We start from the raw sequence: 12,071 nt of genomic DNA on the forward strand, positions 1-12,071 counted from the left end.
GACAGCCAGAGAAGCATCCTCAAGGCAAACACCACAAGGCCTCAGCTCCAGGCTCAGCACTCATCCTGCCCAGACTGTCTGACCCCTCTCCTGGAACCGGCCACCTCCTCTGTCCTGTCTGCTCAGGTCTGGGTAATCCAGCAGTAAGAGCCTGGGATCCATCCCAAGTCACATGAGGGGCCAGGACTTAGGACTTCTTTTACCGCAAGGGAATGTGTGCTCACTTATAAATCTGAGAGGAGATATATTTTTACAATCCAGCTCTATTCTCATTTAGCTTCAAATTACACTTTCAACTTCACCCTGCAGTGGGTACATCTGTTCTCAAGGGCGGTCAGGAGCCTTGTGGAGGGCAGGCAATGCAGGACACTGGTTTTAGTGTTTGGGGAGTTAGAACAACACAGAAAAACAAGCACACCATCAAAACAGGTGCTAAACCCTCTGCCCACAATTCCACCACCCTAATATTTGTTCCATTCTCTTATTTTATCATTAGTGTTGTTGAGGCCCTTCCTATTAACATCAGTAACTGACTTCAGCTGATCTAAATCTGACTTTATAACTCCCTGGCCACATACGAATTTTCAATATATCCCTGAGACTTGACCATTTCATAATTCCCACATGTTTTGTTTTACTGTGAAGGTGCTGACACTTCCCTAAAAACCCCTTGAGTACAGCTCCATCTGTATAAGTCTATGGGCAGGTCCAGCACGGCCCTGTGGAAGGACGCACTGGCCACTAAGAAGCAGAGAAGAGTATATGACTGGGGGTGGGAGTTGGCAACATCCCTGTGGATGGCCAAACAGGGTGGACAAAGGGGTGGCCACCCCATGTTGACACCCACCATCACCTTCCTCCCTGCCCGCCCCCCAGGCTCTCTCAATGGGTGACTCAGGCCTCTGCTCCCTAAGCTGACAACTTGAAAGGCAGCGAGGGAGCTAAGTGAAAGGGCAGGGGTTGGGGACCTGAAATTCGTTGTGTGCACATGTGCTGGTGGGTGGTGACAGTGTGCACCCCCTGGGTGTCTCCCCAGCACTGGGAGAGGCCCCTCATGTGAAGTGAAGCGCAGAGGGTCTGATGGGCATTGGGCTCCTGGGCTCTGCCTCGCCTCTGTTCCTTCCCAGCTCCTCCACAAACAAGGGCCTCCAACCCTCCCCCTGGTCCAGCCTCCTCCCATGGCTCTGCCTGCCTGATGGTGGGCAAGGGGTCACCAAGGCACATACCTATCACCTGGAGAAAAGGCTTTAATGTTGCAGGCTCGACACCCAGCACCACCATGACCCTGTGTCTGGGCAATTCAATCCCACCCACGGGCACAGGCACCTCCCCTTCCCTGGGCCCTAACCAGGCCACATCCACAGCACAAGTCAAAACCAAAACAGAAACAGAAACCAAAGCCCACATCGTGGCAGCACAGCCTGCTGGTCGCTGCAGTCAGCCTGGGAGCCCAGCCCATTGCTGGCCGAGGCACTACCCTGGCAGATGAAGCCGCGGCGGTCAGAACAGGCTCCCTCCAGGGCCAGCCTCTCCCTGGGCGCCTCCTGATCTGGCCGTCCCCCGGGGAGCTGGTGGGGGCCGGATGAGGAGGTGATGGTATAGCAGGGGCCCCGGGCCTCTCCGACACTCCCTGCCCCCTTAGAGTAGGTCCCAGGGTACACAGGGCATTTGGCTCTTCTATGGACTTCAGGGCCTGAACCAGAAGTTTTTAGAGTATGTGAATGTGTGAGGAGCCCTGATAACACATGGGTAGAACTTAGACCTTTCTGAGTTTATCATCTCACATGATTCTCCCAAAACTCCTGTAGGGAGGGCAGAAATTATCACCCCTCACTCCCATTTTAGAGATGGAAACACTGAGTCTCAGGCTATTAAGAAATTAGGCCAAAACCACACATTTGATTCAAACCCTGGTCATCGGGCTCTGGAGTCACCCTTCTCCCCACAGGACGTGCCTTCGAACTGCTTGCCATCCAAATCTCATTCCTACAGCATGTGTCTGCAGGCACGCACGCACACACACACGCACACACACACACACGCACACGCTCCATTAAGTGTAATCTACTTAGTACATTCTGTAAGCTGCTTAATTGTAAACATACAGTTGAGTCTGTCCTTACAGTTTTTCCCTCAACAGCCCAGGTGCCGCTAGGAGCTTGAAGGAGCAGAGACCACCACGTGGCTTCAAGCCCTCTCTACCTGCCTGCCTCTGCAGCCCACCACACCCGTTCCCCCTTCAAGACCGTGCTCCCACCCCATCCCTTTGACGCTGACACCATTTTCCCATAGCCCCCATCAACCAATGATCCCACAGGCCTCCCAACAGCCTTCTATTGAAACACATTGTCCCATCTTAAAATCATTATGTCTGTTTCCCCTCCACATAATGAATTCCTTGAGACCATGGAATTTCTGTTGGATGGATAGATAAGCAAGGAAGAGACGGGTCCAGCTAAATTCTCAGGTGACTGCACCATGCAGTGTTATGAACCACACACAATGATGGCTGGGGACCTTCTCTCATTTTCAGGCTTCCATCGTGGCAGGGCTTCCTCCCACAAAGCACCATAAACATTGGTTTACAACAGTCAGGGCTGTCTCTGCAGATGAGATAAGAAACAAGGGTGCTCACACTCCTTTTTCCCACCTCCAAGAGTCATCACCTGGATTGAGAGGTGCGGCTAGACGAGGTGGGTGCCTTGGGCCCAGGCAGTCCAGAAGACATGTCACACGAGAAAGTCGGGCAGGATCAGAGTGCCCCAGGCATCCCCATAGACACTGCAGGCTGCAAGCTCAGGTTTGGGCCAGAGAATAACAATGCCTATTCTGTTATTTCTACGATGTGCTGGCACTCGCCAAAGGCACATCCAGTTTTCATGCAAGTGGGATTCATTTCCCAAAGAGGTTTAACCAGCAGCTGCTGGCAGGAAATTCCTTCTGCATCATCTCTCTCCTCCCTGTAACTATGTAGGGTAAGCTGGGCCTGCAGGATTGACTCTCTGCTTCTCTGACTGGAACCCAAAAGCCAAATCTATCCCCCACCCCCCACCCCCACAGCCCGGAACCTGAGACTGGAGCCAGGAAGCAGCAGCAAAACACTGTCCCTCTAGCTCTCTTACTCTCCTCTTCCTTAACTCTCTCTAAATCTCCTTCACTCCAGATACCCACAAAGAAAAAGAAGATGCCCTAAAGGCCTAGTGGGGAGTCCTCTGGTTACTCAAAATCCCCCCCAGTTCTTCCCACATGACACAGAACAAATGCTTTCACTTGTCTTGTAGTAAGACCAGCCCTGAACATGAGTGGATTTGGCAACTTCCCAAACCGAGGAGTGACCACACTCAGCTACAAATGCAACTGGAATTCCGAATCCCCCTGTGAAGCAAGGAGACCCAGGCCTAGGGACCTGACTGGCACAGGGAAGGTGGGTAAAGACAGGGGATGGACTCCATGGACCTTGCCCTTCTACTCTGGGTCCTCTCCCTCAGTGTTTGGAATCTGGGTTTCCCTGTCAGCTGACATCTTACCACCCTGCCTTCTGTCTCACCTGGAGGCCACCTGTCCCCTCTTCCCTCCCTCCTCCCCTCCATCCTGCTCTACTTTATATGCCCCTCCCAATGTTACCCCTGCACAAACCCTGACAGCCCAGCCCCTATACGTCGGAGGGTGGTCTCTGGCCCCATGCCCACTCCTTTCCCTCCCATCCCACCTCCTGGCACTGGGAACTGCTGCTTGCTGCCTGAAAGGCTGGACAGCTGCTGGGCTCTCTAATTAGCTGCCTGGCTGCCATCCCAGGGCCAGGCGTGTGTTACTGTAAAGAGCTGCCTCACCTCCCCTTCATCGACAATCCCCTATGCGGACCACATCAGGTGGCAGCTGAAGGGCCCTAGAAATCCTCGTCACCTGAGACTAGCAAGGCTCCTCCTGAGAGCCAGGAAGGGACAGGCAGTGGTCCCACAGCCTCACTGATACAGGACCAGACATTTATGTATCTGGGTTCTCCTATTATTGCCATGTACTTAGGGTGTCCACAGGTTACCCCACCATACCATGCCTTTTTGGCAATGGGGACCCTGCCCCTCAGTTGCCTCACCAGCAGAGGCAGAAGGAAGCCCAGCAGGTCTTCCAGAGGCCTCAAAAGCATGACACCCAGTGCCCTACTTTTCACAGCTTTCTACAGCCAAGTCATCCCAGAGATCTCTAAACAACCAGGAGACCTGGTCCAAGAAGTCCTGTGGAGACTGGTTTGTTTACTCAAGGTATTGTATTCCAGTAGTCAACAAATACTTATTGAGTCTTCACTGAAGGCAGGCACTGTACTCAGTGTGAACAAGACAGTGTTCCCACCCCATCGGAACTCACAGGCTGTGGAGACAGACAATAGGTAAGCCAGCCAATGCATACTGTAATTTCTGATGTTGGGCCACAAAGAAGGGGGAAGGCCTGATAGGGAACAGAAAAAAACTGAATGTTAGAGAGTGAGTCTTAAACGTCCATAAGGAGGTAGCATTTGGGCATGTATCAGAAAGATGCGAAGAGACCATGAGAAGAGTTTTGGGAAAAAACATTACAGGCAGAGGGGATAGTTCAGTGAAAAGACCCAGAGGAAGGAGCAAGCTAAACAAGTCTGAGAAATGGCAAGGCCAGAATAACTAGAGTAGGTATAATTCAGGGGACAGAAACGTCCTACCCCTTATCGCAAAAGTCTTCTGGTGGTCCCTGCAATGCCATCTGGGCCATGGGAAAGCCCCCAGTTGCCAAGTGAATGTCGCCAGTCAATGAAGATTCCCCTTGTAGGCAGGGTCTGGAAACTGTGGGTCCTAGTCAGCTATTGTTTGGCACCATGTTTATCAACAAATGACGAGAAAGTAAGATCGAATGACTGATGGCGTGTAATTTCCATCTGCTTCTGATCAAAAGAATTTAAGTAACTTTACCAGGCCCTATCTTTAACAGGAAAGTAAATACTCTTTTTAACTCTGGCTACTTTGTTGGGCTTTCTGTCACTTGCAATCAAGAAAATCTTGACCAACACAAGTGATTTCTCCCCATCTGGACCATAGGTAGTTGGCACGAGGATCACATATCTGAGCACCACCTGCCAACCTCTGCTGCTATGAAAAGCAGACAGTAAGGTGCAGAATGAGAAGAGAGGTTTGATGCCTGGCAAGGCGGATCAAGCTCAGCAAGATGGCCATAGCTTTGGGGCTCTCCCTTCTGGCTACTACCCTTTGTCATATCCTCTTGATTGGTAGAGAGGATGACTCACCAATCCTTGCTAGCACCCCAGCACACCTTGACTGTCTTCTGTAACCAGGATACGTGAAAACTAGCAGCCTGGAGATAAAGCATAAGTCAAGAACAGGTAGTGTACAAATAGATTTTCTACAAACTCCAGAGCTGCACTATTCAATTTGATAGCCATTCTCTACAGGTGGCTATTTAAATTTTAATTAACTAAAAGTGAATAAAATAAAAAATTCCATTCTTCAGTTGCACTAGCCACATCCAAGTGCTCAGCAGCTGCATGTGGCTGGTGTCTATAATACTGGATGGTGCAGTTATAGAACACGTCTATCATCAGAAAGTTCTACTGGACTGCCCTGCTCCAGCAGTTACCAAGGGTGGCCAAAAGGCTGCCAAACACACAGACCTAAAGCTGAGCTCCATTTCCTTGCTCTTGGAAATCCTTTCCTTTTGAACAGACACCCCTGCCCTGCTTCTTCCTTAAGCTCAGGCCGTGTTAACCAAGGCTGCCACTGTGAGATGGAGGGAGGGTTAACCCTTGTTCCATGAAAGTCACTGTCCACTGTCTGAAGGGTGACTTACATCCAAGAGCACAGGAGAGGGTCCTGGCTACTGGTAAATAAGGTCAGCCACTGGGTCTCTGGCTATAACTCAGTCTAGGGGTGCTGCTTGGAGTATTAAAAACTTCAAACCATTTATTGGGCATCTTCTATATGCCAGGTCATCTCCTCAGTCCCCTCCACACACAGGTCATCCCATCAGTCCCCTCCACTAGCCTATAAGGCAGACATTAACTCTCATTTACTCAGGAAGCAACAGAAACTCAAGGAGGTTGATGGGAGGGCCAGCACTTTTCCCCCTATACCACTCATGAGAGATGGGGATGTGTGCACAGAAACTAAGAGAATTAATTTACCTATGGCAACGGGCCACCTACAGCTGGCAGTAGTTTCTCATGGCAGACAGCTCATGTGAGCTGCCCCTTCCAGCCTACCCAAGTCCACCCAGGGGCTTGGTAGAGCCACCTCCAAGGGTCTGCCCATGAAGGCCCGGGTACTGGAAGGCGTCACATCAGAACCATAGGAAAGCCCTAGCACAGATCCGTCTTGGACGGCGGCAGGGGTGAGAACACAGACATGTGGCATTTATCCTGGGCAAAGAAGGGAGGGGCATGATCAGACTTTGGTCTTAGAAAGCGATCTGGGCCATGCACTCCTTATCTCTGCATACACGTCCTGGATAAAACTTGACATACAGTAGAGACTCAATATCCACGTGGCGAATGGAGGGAGAGGCTGACTACAGGTCCTCCACGAGTGAGGGGGCCTGTCCCAGAGGAGCCGAAGGGCAAGTGCACTGGGTGGAAGACAGGAATGAAAGTTTTTCTGGGGAAGCTGTGATGGATGCGGTTTGCTCTGCACCTGACCCAATCCTACTGTCCCTTTCCTTTCAGTAATGGCGCAGAGGAAAGCCAGCACACACTGGCTGGGCACGGCCGGGCACTGGCTGCAGCCGGGCCCTTTCACCATGAGCCTTTGCCAGAACCCTGGCTCCTCACTGTCTCTCACTGGACAGCTCCATCTACCTCTAAGTACTGAGCCCTGCAACATGCTCAAAATACGGCTTCCAACAGCACTTAGGCAAGAGTAATTAAAGGGAATGTTATCTCACTCAGTCTCTCATTAGCCACGTAATTAGACTGCTGAAAATAATTAACATTCCTTTTGACAAAGGAAACAGAGGACCCGTTACATTCATGAGGACAGCCTCAAAGCAGCCCAAGCAAGGCGGAGAAGAGAACCCATCACCTCCCAGTCCTGTGCAGGACAGAGTCAGCATCCAGTAACTCAGCCCCCGAGGCGAGCCCAGCCCTGGGCTGGGCTCTGAGCTGGTGCACACGTGCCCTGACGTGCGCATTACAGATAACAATAACACTTGTACACAGTTAGAGGAAAAGAAATGGAAGGAAATGTGTGGCTGTTTCTAGATAGCAGGCCAGGGGTATATGCCTGCCTCCCCTGAAGGCCCTAGAAAACAACAGAAAAGGCATTTTCTAGGAAGAGCAAATCCATTATGGTTTTAGAAAACAAGAAGGAATTATATGGATTCCCTGAAGAAGGGAGGCAGATGGGAATAAACATAGAGAAACCACAAACCCAAAAAATAAAATCATGAAATAATAATAACAACGATAGACATTCCTAGAGCACATATATAGGCCAGACATTGTTCTAAGAACTTTGGCATATATTATCCCATTTAACCCTCACAAAAATCCTTTGAGAGAGACACTATTATTATCCCCACTTGACAAATACGACTGTGAGTTACACAACTTTCCCAAGGCACGGTGCTAGTAAGTGCCAGGACTTCCCTGGAGGCCCGGGAGAAGCCCTGAGTGGATTTAGAGCAGCCGGGCAAGTGGGCCCCTGCCCAACTCTCTACCCATGCTTGTGCCCTGGACACTACGGTAGGGAGGCAAGGGGGGACACGTGGACCAGCTCCTGCCGGTCCCCAAGAGGCGCATCCCACCCTCCTGGCCACCACCAGTGGTGGCTGGCTCTGGAGCATATAACCCAGACTCACCAAACATTTGACAAACATGAAACCTCGAAAGAAGCACCAAATTTGAAAAAAGAAGTTCTGGCTAGAAAATAAAATGAACAAATTCAAGAGAATGAAATGTTTTTAAAAGTATGATTAATATCCTCTGAGGGGCAAGGAAGGCTACTGAATCCATGAAACAAAACAAGGCTGTTAGCAGAAAAAAATTAAGGAAAGGTCCCTGCACCCTGATTAACCTGCCCAACCCCTCCTTCCCCAAACTCTGAAGGGCACCTAATTCTCCATGGTCACAGGACCTCTGGTTGAGCTGTCCTATGGGATCACAGTACCGATAACTTTTACACCCTTTACCTTCCACTGAGTCCAAGTTTTGTCTCCCCACCTCTGTGGTAGGTTCTTTAAAGACATGGAGAGGGCACCAGCCTTCTCTTTGTACCCCACTGGGGCCAAATAAAGCTGAGGCGCTTTCGCAAGAACATTCTCATATGTCAGTTGAGTGAATAACAAATGAGCTTCTGTTCCTGGTGGGAGTAGCAAGAAAAAAACTATTGTCAAAATGCGATTATTCAACAAGGCTGTGCCCACCACAGCGCAGGGCGAGCCAGGCCTTCCGCCCTCCTAAAGGATCCACCTGGTCCCAGACAGCTTGGCACTCCCACACCTGCGTGGGATCCAGAAATACCTACAAACCCAGAGGGGAAGGTTGGTAAATCAAGGGGTGAAATGCGGATGAAGAGCAGGATATTTACATGGTCTTAAGGTATCTCCCCACAGATTATTAGTAAATAATAATAATAGTAAATACGCAGTGAAGAAACTGGACAACACCTTGACCAAGTGATCAAACTTCACACATAAGGGACAGATGGACATCCAGTGCCTCTGGATGTAACACACTGAAAACGCACCTCACTCTTCTGTATCCCAGCTGGGAATGCATAACCCAGAGTCTACACCTGAGGCAACATCACCCCTGGCCGGGTGGCTCAGTTGATTGGAGTGTCGTCCATGCATCAAAAGGTTGCAGGTTCAATTCCTGGTTAGGGCACACGCCTAGGTCGCGGGTTCCATCCTGGATTGGGGCATGTATGGGAGGCAACCAATGGATGTTTCTCTCGCCCTCTCCCCCCCTTCCTCTCTCTCTACAAAGCAATAGAAACAAACAAACATGAGGCAACATCAAACAAATCCAAAAAAAAGAACTTTTTTTTTTAAAGGGGAAGAAGGCGGCTATATTCTTCAAAAATGTCAATACCATAAAAGACAAAGAAAGGCTAAGGACCTGTTCTAAATGAAAGGAGACAAGAGACACAACAACAAACTGCATTCTGGGCTCCTAGACTCAGAGTTGTACTGGACAGGAAACACGCTACAAAGGACATGACTGGGTCGATTGACAAAACCGAAATACACCAGCAGATTAGATAAAGTATCATGCAATGTTCAATTTACTGAAGGTTATGTAAAGCAATATCCTTATTCTTAGGAAATCCACACTAAAATATTTAAAGGGCCATGATGTCGGCAACTTACTCGTAAATGGTTCAGAAGGGGGGGGGGAGAGGGGAGGGAAGGGAGGGAGAGGAAACATAACAGATAAAGCAAATGAGGAAAAATATTAAAAAGAGTGATAAAGAATATATGGGTGTTTTGCACAATTCTGGCATCTTTTCTGTAAGTTTGAAATTAATTTCCAAATAAAAAGTTTTGGGTGAAAAACAACAAAGGGACGTGTTCCACTAGACAGGGGTGGGGTGAGTGTGGAGCAGACACAGGGTGAATCCAGGGAGGACACTGGTCATCACATGTCTGTACTGGACACAGAAATCCCAGCGCTGCCAAGATGTCCCTCATGGACACATTTCCTCTTCCAATTTGGCCTCTTTTCTTACTTCTTAACGGGTTTACTCCTTCCTCTCAAAACTCAGCAACCTTCCAGGAGGCCTCCCTGTGAATTCCGGGGCTGATTAACCTTTCAGGTCTATCCTCATATATAGCTAATATTTTCTGGAAATGTTTTGATACCTGTTTTGTCCATGAGCCCATAATAATGACGCAAGTTCTACTTATTAAGCTTTCTGGGTTTTATAAGGTATTTCACCCCCTCCCCCAATTTTGTGGCTAATACCACTCACGGTGCTTGACTCTAGGCCTTTAGGCCACCTTCCTCCCTGCTGAGGTCTCAGGCGGGCTTTGAAGGGTGGATGCCCATTTCCCACACCACCATCCCATCCATCCCCATCACCAGTGTAACCCCAAAGTAAACCCCCCCCACACACACACACAGGCACGCCTCCCTCCCAGGTTCTCTTCCATCACAGCTGGGTGAGGTCACTTTAAATAACTCACAGCCAGACTGAGTCTCTTTAAGCAGCCTCACTGTGGGCTAAGGGGAATCATTTACTTATTAATTCAGAAATCCTTATATGCATCTTTCATGTGCAGACTATGTAATGCTAAGCAGGCTGGAGTATGAAAGCTGAAGCACAACCATGGTGCTGGTTGTTTTTAACACATTGGAAAGATAAAATCTTAGAAATTCCACTGTACTATCAAACACCAGAAAGCTAATAATGATAACTTGCATTCTGGCTACACTGCTTTTTACTTAAGTATTTTCGAGTCCATCTCATGATTCATGCATTCATTCACATGTTCATTAAGTAATTAGTGTCTGTGTCACGTCACCATGTACCATGGAGGCGAAGACCCAAGCCCCGGCCACAAGAAGCTGACGCTCTAACTGGCCCTGGGTTGCCCACCTGACCACTAGACACATGCTTAGGGTACCACCCATGATGGGGCACCAAAGAAAATTATTTCAAAGAAGGGAAAATGAGAGAGCATGGAAAGGAAACTCTCGTGGCTTCATTGCACAAGAACATTTTGTTGTTTCTAAAGCCATGATTTCCTATTATAACTTAGAACTCTGTTAATATATTTTTAATTACTTACAGGACCCTGCCCTGGTCAGTGCTGAGGGCCTCAAAAGGTTTTCATCCAGCCCGAAGAGTAAGTAGAAGTTGCAATCCTAAATGCCAACAAGGGTCAAGCAGGCAACTCAAATCAGTGAAGACTCAAAGCTCCTAAAAAAGCAGGACTGACAGGACTGGGTGAGGGATTCGTTGGACGGGGCGAGAGAGAGGGAGGCGTGGAGGACGACACCTGACTTCTGACTTGGGCAATGGCAGTGTCATCCCCTGAGAGCAGAATACCGGAGGAGCTGCTGCGTTTCAGATGCTCCAAGTCTGAGATGCCCAAGGGACTCCAGGCTGGGCAGGCCTGGGACCCCAGCTAGGTGGAGCAGCACAAAGGGGGAGCACGCTGGGGAGTGAGGGGTGCCACCCAGGGCTGGCAGAGGACGAGGTTCTATGAAGGGGCCTGAGGAAGGGCCAGGGAGGCAGGGCACCCAGGAAAGGACCCTGTCAGGGAAGAGGGGGCAGGAGAGTTTGGGGCGGTGGTCAGTTGCAGAGGCAAGTCAGACAGGGACTGAGAGATTTAGCAGCAGAGGTCATTGGGGACCATTTAGGAAGGAGGAGTGACTGCAAAGGGAGGTAACTGAGACAGTACATATGGATAACTCTTGAGAAATTTGCCTTACTAGGTAAGAGAGACCCAAGGATGTTTAAATGCTAAAACTGCAGTGAGGGAGAGCTTGTCACTGGGATATACGCTGTGGGGCACACATGGGTGTTCTGGCTATCCTGAGGTCAAGGAAGGGAGCACAATGAGCCACAATCCCAAAGGCCAGCAGGACACATGTGTCATTAAATCCCCTTTACAGATAGGGGACCCTGATGTACGTAGTTAAGGTCACATAAATATCGGGGCAGACCCAGGACACAGGTCTTCTAGTTTCTGGTCCTGGTCCTTCCAGACCAGCAGTTCTTAATGGGGCCACCCCTGGGATAGGGGGAGGACCCTCTATCAGCCCCACGGTGGATAGGGAATGCGACAGGTACTGCCGGACACCCTGCAATCCCAGAGCAGCCACAAAAGGACTCTCTCACATGACTTTAGAATGGTCCACTGGTCAGAGGCGAAAAGCCCATTTGTAATTATCTGCATCTGGAACCGAACTCCCTGTCTAAAATAAACACAGAGGAATTTTGCTTGGTTTTAACATATACTGAATTGTCCAGGAAAGCCATTAGAGTACAAATTGAGGGGATACCATACTTTCTGTTCTTTGGAACTCTACCAAGCGTGGTTCCCCATTTTGGAAAATCATGTCGACCTCAGCAGCACCTCCCCTGGTA

The 12,071-nt window shown here is 49.5% G+C and overlaps 1 protein-coding gene across 5 annotated transcripts in view; it reads right to left on the bottom strand.

The window, feature by feature from the left end:
* Positions 1-12,071, bottom strand: part of TMEM229B (transmembrane protein 229B) — a 38,217-nt gene that overhangs the window by 13,733 nt on the left and 12,413 nt on the right. The window lies entirely within an intron of this gene.

The sequence above is a fragment of the Miniopterus schreibersii genome, assembly GCF_964146895.1.
Source record: "Miniopterus schreibersii genome assembly, chromosome: 1".
Lineage (NCBI taxonomy): Eukaryota > Metazoa > Chordata > Mammalia > Chiroptera > Miniopteridae > Miniopterus > Miniopterus schreibersii.